The sequence below is a fragment of the Poecilia reticulata genome, chromosome 21 (assembly GCF_904066995.2).
Source record: "Poecilia reticulata chromosome 21, P_reticulata-male-v2, whole genome shotgun sequence".
Classification (NCBI taxonomy): domain Eukaryota; kingdom Metazoa; phylum Chordata; class Actinopteri; order Cyprinodontiformes; family Poeciliidae; genus Poecilia; species Poecilia reticulata.
Window position 1 is genome coordinate 6,652,204 of NC_088850.1, and position 16,433 is coordinate 6,668,636.

General features: G+C 38.4%; 1 protein-coding gene across 3 annotated transcripts in view; it reads left to right on the plus strand.

Annotated features, from left to right (window-relative positions):
• The first annotated feature begins 695 nt into the window (after positions 1 to 695).
• Positions 696 to 16,433, plus strand: part of sipa1l1 (signal-induced proliferation-associated 1 like 1) — a 79,416-nt gene continuing 63,678 nt past the window's right edge. For all 3 annotated transcript variants that reach the window (XM_008397398.3, XM_008397400.3, XM_008397399.3), the window contains exon 1: positions 696 to 932. The gene's annotated coding sequence lies outside the window, so the exon portion shown is untranslated. The remainder of the gene's footprint in view (positions 933 to 16,433) is intronic.

The window sequence follows — 16,433 nt, forward strand, 5'->3', positions numbered from 1 at the left end:
CAACCAACCAACCAACCAACCAACCAACCAACCAACCAACCAACCAACCAACCAACCAACCAACCAACCAAACAAACAAACAAACAAACAAACAAACAAACAAACAAACAAACAAACAACAACAACTTCCACACATTTGTATTACAATTAATTTGTAAGACATATTTTAGGATTGTGGAAGGAAGCTGGAGTACCTGGAGAGAACCAATGCATGCAAAGGGAGAACATAAAAAAAAATAATGCAGAAATTTTTATGTTTAAGCCCAAAACCTTCCATCTATGAAAGCTTTGCAACCTAATGTGTAACATAATAGTCCAAATACACAAAAAACGATGTCTTAAAACATTGTGTTCATTTGCATTTACTATTGTATTTGTTATTTAAGTAAAACAAAAACAAAAAAGTTTTTATTTTTCCGTATTTATCAAGTTTTTGCCCTCTCTCTCTCTGTACACAGGGCGTTGCTGATCAGCCCTCAAACCAACCACAGAAACCGCTCAGAGCTGCATCCGAATCTGTTGCTACAGCAACGGTCTCCCTCTAGCCCATCTTTTACCCAGCGGTTTGCCCATTCGTCCTTTACCGTCCATTCACAGTCATATCGCGAGAGCACACAATGCCTTCAATGAGAAACACGGAGCCGTTGAGGCGTATCGCGAGATTACGTCAGGGGGGAGAGGCGGTGACCTCATCGTCGTGGCGAGGCGGAGCGAACCGCTGCAACTTTGGATGAACTTCTGATTTGAACAAACCGAGGCGGTTGGGGAAGCGCACGGAGCGGCAGATAAAAGAGGTGCAGAATTCCCTCAGGATTTCTGCTCTTCTGTTAAACATATCAGACATTACAGACGCGGTTTATTTATTCCCGTTATTGACCAGCGGTTTCCCCCTCTTCTTCCCAAGGAGGCAGACAAGGTGGAAATGAATAAAGGTAAGTGTATGCTCACGGCTCTGTTCTGTTGGGTCTTCACGTTGACACACAAACGCCACAGGAAACCTTATGTTGTCAGCGTTTCTGCGTATTTAGAACCGACTCATGCATCAATTTAAGGTGACAATTGGAGGATAAAACTAAACAGAAAAGTTGAGCTAACGGTCAGGTAACTCCGCGTGTCTGTGGCCGTGCATGTTAGCTACGGTCTAAATCAATTAGCTTAATTTCTCTGATTTATTGCGCCCTTTTTGCGGTGAGAAGCTTTCGGTCCCTTTCCAGGTCCATCATCCTAACGCACAGCACTTCTGAAAATGAAGACGATTCACCCTTGCTCCTAAAGAGACAGGAAATGGTGCAAAACGGATAAAGATAATGGTAATTGTTTGTTTAAGTCATTCCGTGACTGCAGCACAATTTGCGATGGCAAATCGCAACCGCTGCCGTGGGTTTCCTGTCTGTCTCCATCACGCTGATTGTCTCTTTCATTTGGGACTTTGAGCAATGCTTATGCGAAGGTGTACATCAGGTTATCGTAAGAAGAAATTGCTGGAGTCTTGTAAGGTGCTAAACTGCGTTGCAATTTGACAGAGACGCAAACGTGAGTTCTTGCAAGATAAATTCCTGGAAAGTGTGATTAGTCGTGCTTAATCTGTGACGAATTTGCATGGCAATTGCAGCAACTTGTCTCAGTGTTGGTCACTGTCAAGACCTATATCATTAATCAAAATGGCGGTCTGTTTAGACAGATTTGAAAAGTGCTATGGAAAATGCCACAATAGAGGGTTGAGTAGAAGCTTTCACGATGCAGTTATTTGACAGAAATGAACTGTATTCGTCAAGCAGCAATTTACAAATGTTCTGGATTTGCAGAAGTTTGCTTCTTCTCTGCTTTGATGACATCCTGCCAGGAATGTTCATTGTAAATGGACCCCCCACAGATGCTCTTTCTGTTGTTGTTATTGCCCTGTCCACCTGTGGAGTCTTCCCTCAGGCTACCAGCTCCAGCCCTTCAGGGGGCCAGCATGCACAGCAGCGGCATTCTGCTTCCTTCTTTTGACAAGTCCTAAATGAGCATGTCAAAAAAGATGACATCTCTGTTCTGTGGGCAACTGGAAAGGGTATAATTTTCAACTTAAAGCACAGCTGCAGCATTGCCAACGCTTTCTTTCTTTCTTTTTTTTTCGTCCTGGAATGCATTTGGTTTGTGGCATTGCAGAATTTTCTGCATGAAATTGAGAAACTTTTACACATTAGCTGTTAAAGATTTGCTGCCATCAGCTCTGCCTGGCGAGAGTCGGTGAATACCAAGGCTGAGCCGATCTGCGGGCTGTGTCGCATTTACAATATTAAGTAGGCTGCTGAAATTGCTTGTGTAGGTGGAGGCGCGCATGTTCTGTCACACATGGAGCTGGCGAATAAAGGAGGAGGTGGGAAAACGGAAAAGAGAAAAGTATCAGGGCTTTTGATGGACAGTTAAAAGATTATTTAAAGGCCTGGTGATGTAGAATATCTGAATTATCTGCTAATGTTCCTTGATTAGGCTGCTGGAGATGGCTGAAACCTTCCTCTAAAAGGGTTTGAGCGCTCTTTATTTTAAGCACAGGAGAGGATCTCATTTTAATCTCTCAGGACCTTGGTTATTTCTTGAAAGCCAAATCTTTGAGTTTAGTTTCAGATGCCGTATGCTTCTGATTTTGTACTGGAGAAGACGAGGTATTTGGCTGTGCATGTGGAGAATGTTACAAATGTTCCTTCAGGAAAAAAAAAGAAAAGAAAAAGAGGACCTTTCAGTAAGCCAACTCTGCAGCTGAAGCTTTTATTACACACATGCAATGCATCACTAACAGTGGCTGATAATGGGGTTTCACCTGTTTATGACCTCCCACGCGGTTACTGTTTTAGTTCTGTTGCTCTTTCCTCCATCTCTACCACCTACGATCCCTCCCTCTCTTTTTCTATCTCTGCCAGTGTCTTTTTCTCAAGTCTCGCTTTCTTCCTCTTAGGGAAGGCCTGCCAGGACTCTGACATTCTCATCATTTCTACCCACAACTTTCACCCTATTTTACCCCCTTTTTCTCTCCGTTTCATAAACTTTCTCATCAGTCTTTTTGGGCGGACTGCACTCATCTTTTGGGTTTATATTGTTTGTACACTTTTGAACTTCCCACTTATTCTCTTTATTCTGAATTTTGATAATCGGAACTGGTAGACAGATTTCTGCTTGTCACATATGACATCTGTCCCAGAAGTTTGGAGAAAACATAGAAGAAAAGGTTTTGTTTGGTGATGACCTGGTTAGGGTTTTCTTCGTTAGTACCAATTTCTTTCTGCTGGTTATGGATTTTCTTTTCTTCCAAGGAATAATACATGTAAAAGAAGGAAAAAAATGTCGTAGTTCTTGATTAAAAAAAAAATCATATTTATTCTTTGGTCAAATTAGTTTCACTTTAAAATGTACTTACTGTTAAGTGATGCATTGATAGACTGGTGAAATGGTTTTGAATGCATTTAACAAAGAAAAACATTTGACCTGTTGAGTACTGATCTATTAAGACTCATCTGATTCCAATATCTGGTTATCTTATAAACATCTTTATTCTGATTGATGGATGGTGTATAGTAGGAGTGGTAGCTAAAGAGAGGAATTTGTTTTCAAATATTAAATTATTGGTTGATTTTTATGAAATCAACCACAAAAATTGTATGCTGGAAGTAATTTCATATAAACTCTGACATAAAAATAAAAGGAAGAGGGTAGAAACTTTAAAGCTGATATATTAACTGGACATACAATGCATAAATATTTAAAAAAAAATATATTTTTAGCCCAATTATAACAATGAGAATCATAGTAAAACGACTAACCGGTTCATATTACTCGCTCAAACAAACCGCTTTGGTCAATTTGCAAATTCCAACAAAATATTAAATGTTTCAAAACATAAACAAAGGAGTTTACATAAAGACATGGATGTAGCTTTGCTCAGATTACTTTATCTGTGTGCTCTTTTGAAGTGGAAGCCCTGCTCTTCGCTTTCTCGCAGCAAACAACCCTTGCAGTGTTTTCTCTGATATGTGAAATTGCATATCTCTTTGATCCATAGCATTTTGGAAAGGATGGCACTGAAGCGCTGCTGAGGCTTTGACAACGGCTTTCATTGCTGCTGGAAATAGAAAAACTGGGTACAAGGGGTAAGCACTTACTTGAACCCAATTCAAGTAAGTAGTGAACCCATAAAAGCAAAATTTATCTGATGTTGGAACTCTTTGCTATTCCCATTTTTTGTACGTCTAGTTAAATACCTCCTTAATTACAATTGAAAGTGGATTATAGTGGATAGAAGTGATGGATTATCAAACAACTGCCGGTTTCAGTTGTGATAGATGAGGAAAAACTCTTAAGAACATCATGAAACAAAGAGCGCAGGCAAATCCAGGCAGAAGCAAACGGAGGGAACATATTGTGCAGATGGAGACAACAAGATAAGGGCATATTTACAGCAAAACAGCACTTTAATGTTTAGTTATTACAAATGAGTCTGAGATATGTCAGGGTTTCCCTGTGTTTTATAAGCCTGGCGGGCCACCAGGCTTTACTTGTGGCCCCACCAGGCTAAGCATTGCGTATTTATTTAAGTCTTTTTAAAATGTTTGCATTTTTTAAGACTTTATAGTTGGTGTTTAGGTGTTAATCTTCCTATCTTTTAATAACATAATTATTAAGTGATATTTAAACATTTTCTGTCAACTTTAAACATTTTTTAACTCAAAAACATGACGGGTTGCTGGGTGAATGACTGCCCTAGCATCCAAACACCGGGCTTAGCACGTTTTCTGGGGGAAACCTTGTTTGTCATACCAAAATCTAATGAAACATATCAAGAAAAACTGGAAAAAGCTTTTAAAAGTTAAATGTAGATTAATTGGTGACCAAGGTTTCCATCTTTTGCTACAAGATGTATAATTTAGGCTGAGCAATAACTTAATAATGGTTTCTACAGTGAGCTAAATGTGGGGATCTAACTTTGGATTAGTGCTGGATTTGAAAAGCAGGTGTTTGAGGAGCTCGTTTTGGTTACTGAGGTTTGATATTTGTACTCGGTATTAAAACTCTTAATATGAGAATATCTGCAATATGTTGAAGGTCAAGGTTTGAGGTTTATCGATTTAGTTACACTGATTGTTTTCCTGGGATCTCCTCTCTGACTCGGTTATGACATAGGAAGAACACAACTGAGGACAAAAACTGTAAAGCTTAACTTCTAGCAAGCTATGGAACGTTGCTGAAATTCCTACCAACTGTCTCACCATCTGTTTCCAAGCAGAGAGCTTCAAATTTCTGTCGTGGTGTATGACTAAAAGGATGTTGCTACTGTTGGCTGTGTGTGATGGTATTTGTGAAAGAAGTGCTGTTCTCACCCGTTTGGGATTGTTAATTGCTAATGTCTCTCTAGAAGGTCTGGAAATCATTGGGATATTTTTTTTATTTTAAATATCGGCATTGGTGCAAATTAGCAGAAATGAAAAATAATACCTGACGGTGCATTTGTTAGCTTTGTTTTTTCCCCCCTCACTTTGGTTAAAATATTAAATGCTACCTTATTTTAATCTTGCTTTTGTTCCTCAAAGGATTATTTACTTAATTTTCAGACCTGTTGAGAATATTTAGTTTTCCAGATATTTCCAATTTCAGAGTTGAAAACCGGTGTACTTACTTTTTACCACATAGATAAACAAATTTGGGCTCAAGAAACTATTTTCAAGAGTAGTTTTAATAATAAGCATAGCAATGACACCAAGCAGTCAAGCAGTAATTGAACCTGACCAATTTTCTCATAATTAGTCCTTTCCAGGTCAAAGGCAAAACATTATGCTTTCTATCCCCTGTACATTCAATTTAACCCAAAATGTTGAAAGAGCCATATTGGACCAAAAAAAACCAAATCTGTCTGGAGATGCAAAAAGTTAAAAACCTTACATAAGACTTATAATGAAGGCTTTAATAGTCTATATTAGCTGTGTTGGTCTACTATCAAAAGGACTAGGTGTACATAATGAGCATTTATGATGTTTATTTTCCCTACAGTGCGTCCTGGAGGGAATGACACACCACGTGACTACTCTGTTGTACGATGGTGCTTTAAGTTTAACTTCTATCACAATATTGATGTGTCATGTTTCGTTGCATTGATAAAATTTAAGAAATGCAATAAACAAATCAGACTTTTGATGTAATTTTTATTTTGAAAATTCGACAGGGAACAATGGTAATTTTTTCCTTTTGGAACTCGAAAAATCTGCTCCCAAATGCAGTTTGCATAACAACGATTGCACCTTGTAAATAATCACCATTAAGTGTGATTGAAAAAAACCCCCTACAAAACGGAACGTGCATATCGTGCCCCTTATCTGAGCAACAAACAGGGTGCAATAAAAAAACGCAGCCAGCAGTTATAAATATAAAACAGCAGCTTTTTGAAAAAGTAAAGTATATAAAATTAAATTAATACATTTTAAGTTTGATCTCTGTGCAAATGCCAAGCAAGTCAGTGCAAGGGTAAAACGCAGCAGCATTCTCTTCTCTTTTGACACGCAACCAATGCAGCCATCCTCGGACCTGAGCAACAAAAAACAATAATATCGCTAAGTGTCATTCCAAATGTATACTGAAAAAAATCACCACTTTCTTTTAATCTGTCTTCCTTTTGAAAAAACTGGCAACTGTTTGCTCTGCTGGTTTGATTCCCTGCTTGTCCTCAGGTCACTGTACTACTTTATATATTGATGATTGAGGGGAGAGAGAGACTGGTAGTGGCTGCTAAAGTTAGGTCTCATAGTATGATGTTTAATTTTTAAAGCAAACATTCACTTTCACCTTCCTCTTTCTCACACACGTGGAGATAAAATTAGCCTATCCTCTGCACAAACTGAATTTAAGTGCATCTATTTCTGGAAAATATTGCAGTTTGCAAACACTTTTGTTGCTAGATCTAGAGACTTTGTGGAAAATGTTTTCACGCCTTTTGTTTTTTACTTTAAACATACCGTGAAGCCTTTCTGTGGGTGAAAGTTTCTCTGGCTGGCTCTCTAAGCACCCACGGAGGACATCACACCCATGCTTCAAGATCAAAACACAGAGAGCTACACCAAGAAAAGTGGCAGCTGACTTCAGCAGTTTGTCTACTGAGTGGCAGAGGGGACTAGGAGCAGCACGGCAGCTGACAGGGACATGAGTGTGACTGAAAGGGGAAAACGCATCCCGTAAAACGTCCCTGGGCTGCCATGAAGTATCATCTGACTTTGTGGGAAATATTGCAAAATCTGAGTGGGAAAAACGAAAACTGAAACAAACCAGTAGAAAATGCATCCCGTCTTGTTCTGTCATGCCACACAGTGCAGACATTCTCCACATACAGAGGTGATGCATGGAGGTTTTAACCTTATTCCAGCTTTGAAACTGATTGATTACATATCTGGTAATTGACATCAAATGTAGCTCTCGAGTTTTCCCCCTGGGCTGTTCTCCCCGCCTCACTAAGACTCAACAAACCAAACGGATAATCTTGTGGCTAGTTGAGGTTTCTGGTGATGTCGCTTGGGGAGGGTTAGGAGACTGGATCAAAGATTTCACACAGGAGTGTGGGTTGTTGCTTTATACATCTGTCAAAACAAGAACTCTCCGCTGCTGGCAAACGCTCACCATCCGAGGAACAGCTTTGAAGTAAACCTTTTACTTTCATGCTTCAGTCGACTAGCTTTATTTAATTACTAGAGTTGGGATCGAGTTCTTAATCTTTTCCTGTAATCTCAACAGGAAATTATCGACATCCCTGAATACCTACACGTTCTCCTAGAGCCCCAGACGTCCTTTTTACTTGATGAAATGTCAACTATAGTTAGTTTCTTGTGTTTTGAAAGAAACCGAAAACTTTAGTTGGCCTCTGATAAAACACATTTGATTACTTTGCAAATACGCTTTCAAATCCAACTTACTTTTGTGACGTTTAGTTTATGCATAGATGAGAAGTTACAGATTTTTAAACTTTCAGAAAAGAGCCCCTATGTAAACTAATTTGTCCAGGAATGTTGGGTAAAGACTACACTCTTTTTCGTCAAGTGACTGTCTACACTTTACCAAATCACATGTGGCAGGTATTATTTTCAGAATGCCAGCTGAAAGACGAGGCTGGTTGCACACCGAAGGCATCGTTTTGTGAGCAGCACACCATTCAACGACGAGAGAGCCTAATAATTGAAGACATCTTGGATTTGTCAGTTCCAAGGAGGTCGTGCGTTGTGCCATGGTTAATAAAACGCATAAATCCTGTTTGATTTACTGGGGGCTGCAACAGCTTTTGGCTGAACCTTCACCAGTCTTCCTGCTTTGCAGCTCCATGAGCACACTGAGGGATCCTGCTGAGAGCGGTCAATCTGCCTCTCACTACTTTTATGGCACTTGCATTCCAGGCTGCAGGCTGTTCTGTTGGTTGGGATGTTTCAATCTCCATCAGGTGAAAAATCAAAACGTTGAAGCTGAATTGGACAAAAATGTGTCCATGAGTAATCGTTGTGAGATGAAGCAAGGATTCTTTTTCATTTGGTAAAGTTTTCATGACAGTTCAAGACAGATGAGATTATTTTTCTCTATAGCAAAAATAAAAACCATAACTCCTATGGATCAGTCAGATTTTCTGAAACCTTTTCATATTTTAAGTGATTTTAGTAAGTTTTAATCATGGGGCTCTATAGCATCTTTTTTTTCTTTCCGTTTTTATTTTCCGTTTTTTCCGACTTTTTCTATTTTTCTGAATTCCATTTTTGTCGCACTTAAACCATATTTATTAACCTGAAACGTGTGTAATTGTGTAGTGAATGAAAAATAATTCAATATATTAATAGCCAGAGAGGTTGGCATTAAACTGTTTAATGTGAATGTTTAGCACAACATTGAGTGCTTTTGAAAGATATTTAAAAGTCCTTAAAATCATTTTGTTTAGAAACGGAACACATTACTCTTATTTCATATTTAAAAAAAAAAGAAAATATTCTGTAATTTACTGATAATCTACACTTTAACTGTGCTTAGTAAAATTAAAATGGTAACATTATCATAGTTGAAATTGCAGATAAATTTCAACAGGATTAGGGTTTTTGTTTCACTTTTGATTGTAAATTTGAGACAGACAAGCCTACTTTAGGACAGATAGTAAAACTTGATAGGTTTAACCTGCAGACAAACTCGGGGTAAAAAAATAAAATTGGTTTACAACATCTGGCTTGCAGGTGAGAGAAACGGAAACTAAAACAGGAAAAAGATGCTCAGTCACTGTATAATATTTTGCACTGATTTGTTGCAACCTTTCAGTTTTCTTTCCAAGAAATAATATTTTGACTTGTAGGAAAATGTCCTTGGCTGCTGCCGTTACGTTTCATATTTTAGGGCTTTTTAAAGTGCAAATGTTATGTGGTATCATTCATTTACTAGATTAATTTCATCTCATTTTCAGCTGAGCCTCAGGTTTGCATTCACACTCAGAGGAATGTGTGATAGTGTTGTGTGTACACAAGGATGACCTCACCGTTTTCCTCTCTGTTGAAGCTCAGCATGCTGTAAAACAATGAAATCTGTGTGCCCCACTTCCCACCCTGCTCCTTCTTAAAGGGTACCTGTCCCCACCACAGAGTTGTACATTTACTTCCTGGTTTAGAAAGGTTCCTAAAATATTTACTGAACTAGTTAATGATTATTTGAACAAGCGCGATTTGAAGTGTTTGGTTTTAAAGACTGACGCAGCAGAGAAATGACCTCCACCTGCTGTCCTAACTGTGGTGACCTTTGAGTAGGTGAGAACGTGAACTTTTGCTTTGATCGTAAAAACTTGAAGGTATCCATTTCCTTAATATGTATGTTAACACGGGCAAAATCAAAGGGCAGCCCTTTTGGATTGCTGGACTTTAGAAACCCCAGGTCTATATTTCAGTTACGTTTATCCTCTTTTCCCTTTTTTTGGCTCAGAGTTTTGCTTCTGCTTGGTTTTTTGATTAGAAAAATTACTAATTTATAGCTGCACCACTTATTAATGCTCATAAATTCATGTCCAGTTACAGATACTACCGTAATATGTAGTCATATTTATTTATTTTTTAAATAAATCTCACATTAACACAGATTAGTAGTTTCTTGTGGTTATATCAAATCAAATATTAGTTTTTAAGATGACACATTTTTATAGCAATTTGCATGCTAGAATTTGATATCAGTGGCAACAAATTAACATTTTACTCTCTCATCTCTCAATGCAATTTTTCAGATTCTTTTGTGACTTTTAATACTTTGGGAAATTCAGTGGATCCCCGCTTATTCCTGCTTAGATTCACATGTAAGGAGATTTTTCTTTGTGTTTCAAAGGGGCATTTTTTGGAAGAAAATGCCCCTTCAGAAGCTGAAATACCTGAATGTGGTGCTGTTTGACACACTATTGGCTGACGTTTGCAAGAAAAGCCAAAGAGTGCACCGATTATCAGTACTTCCAAGAGTGGCAAAGAGGAAGACCAAAGATGTTAGCGTCTGCGGTAGTGCTACGATGGTTTCCACTGTGCATATTAATGTATATTTTGTTGTTGTACTGTTAAATGTAAGGATGTTTTTAGAAGGGATCTCACATAGCGGTTATGGTCGCTTACCACTGTAGTACATTTAGTCTAACAAATAGGTTGAATATCCAATTTGCATGCAAAATGTGAATTTCTGACACTAACTACATTATAAACAGTCTTTTACAATATTTGTGATATATTACAACCTTTATATTATGTGACTAATATATCCACTGGAAACATTTGCTTACATTTAAGACAATAAAAAAACTGCCTAAAAATAACCAGAAAATATTCAAAACACAATCCAGATTTCCACTTTTTGCTACATATTCTGATTAGGGACCAATCATAACAGCTAACAGCACCTTTTACAATGATAATCCTCTAAACAAAATTTCATATTTTGAGTTGGTCTCCCACATGGTCTGATTTGCTGCCATTTTGTGTTCCCTTATTAGTCGAGGTTGTAGAAAGCAAACAAAGTTGTGTTTGTTTCCATGATGTTGAACTGATAACAGTGCATGACTTTGAACGGTAAGAAATGTGACTTTTTAACACAGCTCTTTGTCAAAATGGTCATTTTCTTAGTTAGTATTGTTTCATTGCATTCTAAAAATCTTCCCTCCTTGTTGCACCTGCCTCCTATAGATCTCACCCTGCCATCATGGTATGCTACTTAATCACCCAGACCGAGTGGGCCGCTCCGTGCCGTTGATGCTTCAAACGGTCATTGGAGCAGATTTACCTCATAGCGCTTTGATCCATTTTAGTAGCCTTCTGACAGCTCCCAACTAATGCCTCCGTCGGGTCTCATCCGTGGCGGAGAGAAAGGCTTGATGAGTGGCTTGTGGATGTTGATGGTTTTCATTAACTGCCTCGTCAGAGGAGAGTTTTGTTGCCTTGGTGGTACTTTCTAATGACGACAGACTTTTGTGGAAGGGAAAGCTTATTCATTGAGGCCCCACCGGGTGGTTTTTAATGAAACGACTGTCAGGAGCCCTTTAACATCTCTGCATGAACTTGATCATAAAAAGCTGCTTTTGAAGCAATGTAACAATGAACGTACTCACTTCAACTTACATTTCATAATGTCTGTGTTTTGTAGTCTTACCACTGACATGCAGGGTGCAAAGAATAATTGCTTTCCTTCCATAAAGAAATGTACTGAATATTGTATAGCTTTGCAAATGAAGTTTGTGCCTGTGTTAGAAATCATACAGTCACTAAAGCTATAATAGGTTCTACGATGACTTGAATAGGATGATTGTAGTTGAACATCACAGTCTGTACCAGAGATGAGAAAAGTATCTAGAGGGTAGTTGCTCAAAGCACCATTGCTTCCTGACATGAGATTCAATAAGGAAATGTTGCCAGGCAACTGGTGCTATTCCACTTTTGGGTACTATTGCTTGGTAACAAAATAGTTTTTTAGGATAATGGCAGAATCAGTATTAGAAATAATAATGGTTTAATGTACTTATCAGCAGTGTGCAGAGTTTAAATCTGGATATGTAGTGCCATGTAATGAGAACCTAACAATGTGTAAATGCGGGAAATAAGAAGCCACTTTCCTGTTCTTGTATAACATAATTTTTAATAAGCGCTCCCTTTTGTGCTCAAGCATCATTTTGAAGTTTTCGTTTTCAATTATTCCCTGCACATCCCCACAAGTTTCAGCTATTTGAGCACACTTGTCTCTCAATGCACCTATCCTTTCAAATAGCCAATGGTGCACAAGAGGGAGGTGGAGTAGGAGGAGAGAGATGGTGTGAACAAGGCCTGCGGGGGTGGTGCTGGGTTACATAATATCGGATGAACCCAGCTGCGTTCTGTTGTTTAGCCCATGGGTGAAGGAGTGCCAGCCAAGCTGACTGATGTGTCCACCTGTGCTCGTCAGAATATGATCTGGATTAGAGTATAGGTCAACAAACGGATTTACACGGACTGCACCGATCACGTGTAGTCAGCCGAACGAGCAGAGCTTGAAACCACAGTGCCGACTTTGCTCCTCCAGCACTCTGTTGCTATGGCGGCACCGTTGTTGTGTTGTCAGAAACCTTGGGGTTTAATGACGATGCAGTATTCTAACAACAGTAATTAGAAGCTGTTTTTCCTTCCCTTCTTTCTTTTTAACATAATAAATGTTATTCTCTCATGTAACACATTCTTGTGCATGCAGCTTCGTTGAAAGTGGAGCAATGAGCCAACAAGAAACGCCTTTTTCATACTGTTCTGTAGAAAACAATTGTTTGTAGATGTTGCTGCCATTACACGCAATTTAAATTAGCATCATTCACAAGGTTTCTCCCAGAAAGCTTGCTAAGCCTGGTGGTTGGGTGCTAGGGCAGTCATTCTTCCAGCGGCTCGAGTTTTTGAGTGAAAAAATGTTTTTGTTGACAGGAAATTTGAAAATATCACTTGATAATTATGTGTTTTTGAAAGATTGGAAGATAAATACCAGAACACCAACTATAAAGTCTTAAAAAATGCAAACATTTTAAAAAGATTTAAATAAATAAGTGATGCTTAGTCTGGTGGGGGCGCAAGTGAAGTCTGGTGGCCCGCCAGGCTTATAATACACTGGGGTAAACCGTGATTTAATAATGCTGGACAGAAGACTCTGGGTTTATGATCTTAGTTAGTTTAATTAATTAGTTTTTCTGATTTAGTACGGTGAATTCAGTGCCTTCAGTTTCCAAAAATGATTAGTAAATGACTTCAAGGCCGGTAGACCTGTTTCTGTGTAAAAACCTTTGACTGGATTATCTCTGGTTTGGCTGTGGCCACAATAAGATCTAAAGGGAAGACAGAGGACCTATTGGAAAAGCCTCTGGCACTGCTGTTAAAAGTCCCAACAGGAACTCATTTCCTTTGTTTTGCTTTCATTGACATCATTCCAGCTTTAATCTGGTTCAACTAAAAAAAAAAAGGTCAGCAGGAATTTGATAGCCAGCAGCAGGTGCTTTCCCACTTTCCTTTTCAAAATATATAGTATTTTCTATCTGCTACTAACTTCAAACACTTAACTTTGAAAATAGTAAAATACTTAACAATAAAAGAGTCAGTTTTAATACTGAAAGAGTGGTGACTGTGTGGGAGGGTGGGAAAGGTGAAGCCTAAGAATATTCAGCCCTCGCACTTAATTGTTTTATTTTGCCAAGAAAAGCCCCAAATGCCGGTAGTCAAGCAACAGCCTGACCCTTTCTTTGGGTTTGAGCTCTGGGGCTGAGGGCACTGCTCAGAAACCATAGCAGTAACCCTTTTATTCAAAGAGGCTTTCACTTTGGGAGGTGCACACCATCACATCTGTCAAAGTGTCATGGAGCTTGCTGTCTGCAGCATTAATCCTACTGCCCTCTCATCTTTTTAAAAGCACCGTTTATCAAGGAACCTCTCTATACTCTTTTCTCACGACCATTAAGCATGCACATGTCAATCTTCTTCAGCATCTTTTGCTCAGATGGTTTACATAGCATTTTGCCACTTGGCTGGCAAAGCCTAAATAATTCAAGCATGCACTTTATATTTAGTTGTAGCTGCTATTTATACAAAATGTTTTTTTCACACAAGTACACATGATTTAGAAACTTCTAAAAATATTTTAACTCCACTTTCCTGCAATTTGTCAAAATATAGATTGAAATAATATTTTTATTAGCTTGGCGTCAAATTTGAAATGACGGGAATAAGCAACGCTTCCATTTTAATTTATTGACCAATTGTTTGCATTTTTATTTTTACCTGCCTCTAGTGATTTTATTAAATTATTTTATCTCTTTAAGATTTAAAACCAGCGTTTAATGTTTATTCTAGCTGATGATTAATGGTTTTTTTCCGTACCATTTTCTCAAAATTAAAATGATTAAAAGAATTATTAATGCAGTCTTAAAATTTTACTTTAGCCATTTACACATTTAGTGTGGCTAGTTTGATGAAAACAGAAATTTTTCTTTTGTCCTCACCTTAACTCTGAAATTTCCAAAATGTTGCCATTCCAAATCCATAACGTTTCTTTGAAAGCTCAAAAGGGAACATCGGTGTGTTTGTGTTAGCCTTCCTGTTATCTGCTGAAACTCTGGCGTTTTCTCTCTCCTGCAGCCTGAATGAACCACACACTTCTTCAACAGTGCAGTTGAAAATTTTCAGTTTCAAAAGTAACGAATGAATGAACATCAACCAAATAGGGTTTTATTATTGCAGGAAACATTAGCCTATAAAACAGTAATTTCCTGTTGGTTAGACCTTGAAAACTTGTGCTTGCTTTTGTATACAGTTGTCATCTCACCTCCTTTTGAGTTGTTTAGTTAACTCAAACTGTTCTCGTGCAAAACGTGCCAGGCTTTGTTTTTGTCTCAGCCTGTAATGATGCTACCGGGTCCTTTGTTGTGTTGACACGCCAAACGGTTTGAAAGCACCAGACAAAGGGAAGAGAGAGCGAGAACAAGGCACTGGGCTAATTGCTATAAGTATAGGGATTGTGTTTTCAGATGTCGGGTTTAAAAGCGCTTGTGCACACATTCCTCACACATCCCTCTCTTATTTACCTTGAGCTGAAAGCATTTCTTTGAGAACTGTTGTTGGATTGTGAAATGGTATATTTCTAGCTTACACTACTCCAGAAATACCAGTTGTATGCAGGATCCTGTACTCGTGGCTAAAAATTGGGTAACTGCAGAGATTACATTATGTTTGCAAAGATGTGCTACGGTTGTCAAGAAGTGGCATTTTTTGTTACTACTAAAAGATTGGATTCATTAAGAGCTATAAATGTAATCAAATCACCATACAAGTCAGTTTTGCATGCAAATTATATATTTGGTTTGTTAGATTAACTTTCCTTGCCCAGAGTGCGATGTTAATGACTTTGTGAGATAAAAAAAACAAGTTTGCTGATATAGTTAAGCAAGTTTCTCATTGTACAGCTAGCAAAGTTTGCATGGTGACAGTCGTGCAAAATACATATTGTGGATATTGAATGTTGGCACAGTGTATGTATAATAGTTGTGAGACTCAATTAAAATGTTTTAATGAGTTAATTGAAGGTTCTGTAATTAATCAAACAAAATAAGCAACATTTTCAATTCAACTCCCCCATGATCCAGGGAAAGCAGTTTTGTTGTTGTTGTGCGTCAGATTTACAGGTGTACTGGAAACACAATATTAATGTTCCGGCTCGGGACTCTTGTATGTTAAAAAAAAGCAATAAATTAGCTTGTTAAAATCTATCTCTATGTAATTACTCAGAATTAAATTACAATCTCTGTCCCAGTGTAAAGGTAGAGAAGATTGCACTTGAAATTGGCAAGGTGTTTTTAGAAGAAGAGAAAAAACATCTTTTTCTTGGGTTGCTGCTCTACTCCAAATCACCTTGGAGATCTTGTCCCAGGCGAGACAAGAGCCAAGAGCCCTTATTGCAACCTGGCACTGCCACAGCTACTTCTGTTACTGCTGTGGTTTATGGTGTGAGCTGTTGTAAAGAAAACAAAATGGAAAGCTGCAGGTTTTTTTTTTTGGTATAAGGCTCTTGTGGACCCCAGTTTTATTAGTTCTGAGGCTTGATATGTGGGAACTGTGATTTATAGCTTTCATTATCAAGTTTTTACCACACGGTTGGATCCCAACAGGCTCCCCACAGACCAGCTGACTCTCAAAATAGCAGTTGAGGTTTTCACTTTAACAAACTGCGGTTAGACAGAGGTGCTGAAAAGCGGAGACTCGTCTGTGGTGAAGCTTTGATCACAGAGACTAAATGGTAATGCTTTGAAATGTCTACATCAGGTGCAGGTAGCTTATGGAAATCAGGCTTCATGGACGGGCACTTGGCACATGGAAGCGGACACACACTTCACAGAAAGCTGTAATCTTTGATATTTGTGCTGTTTGCCTCTTCGGTGGAAA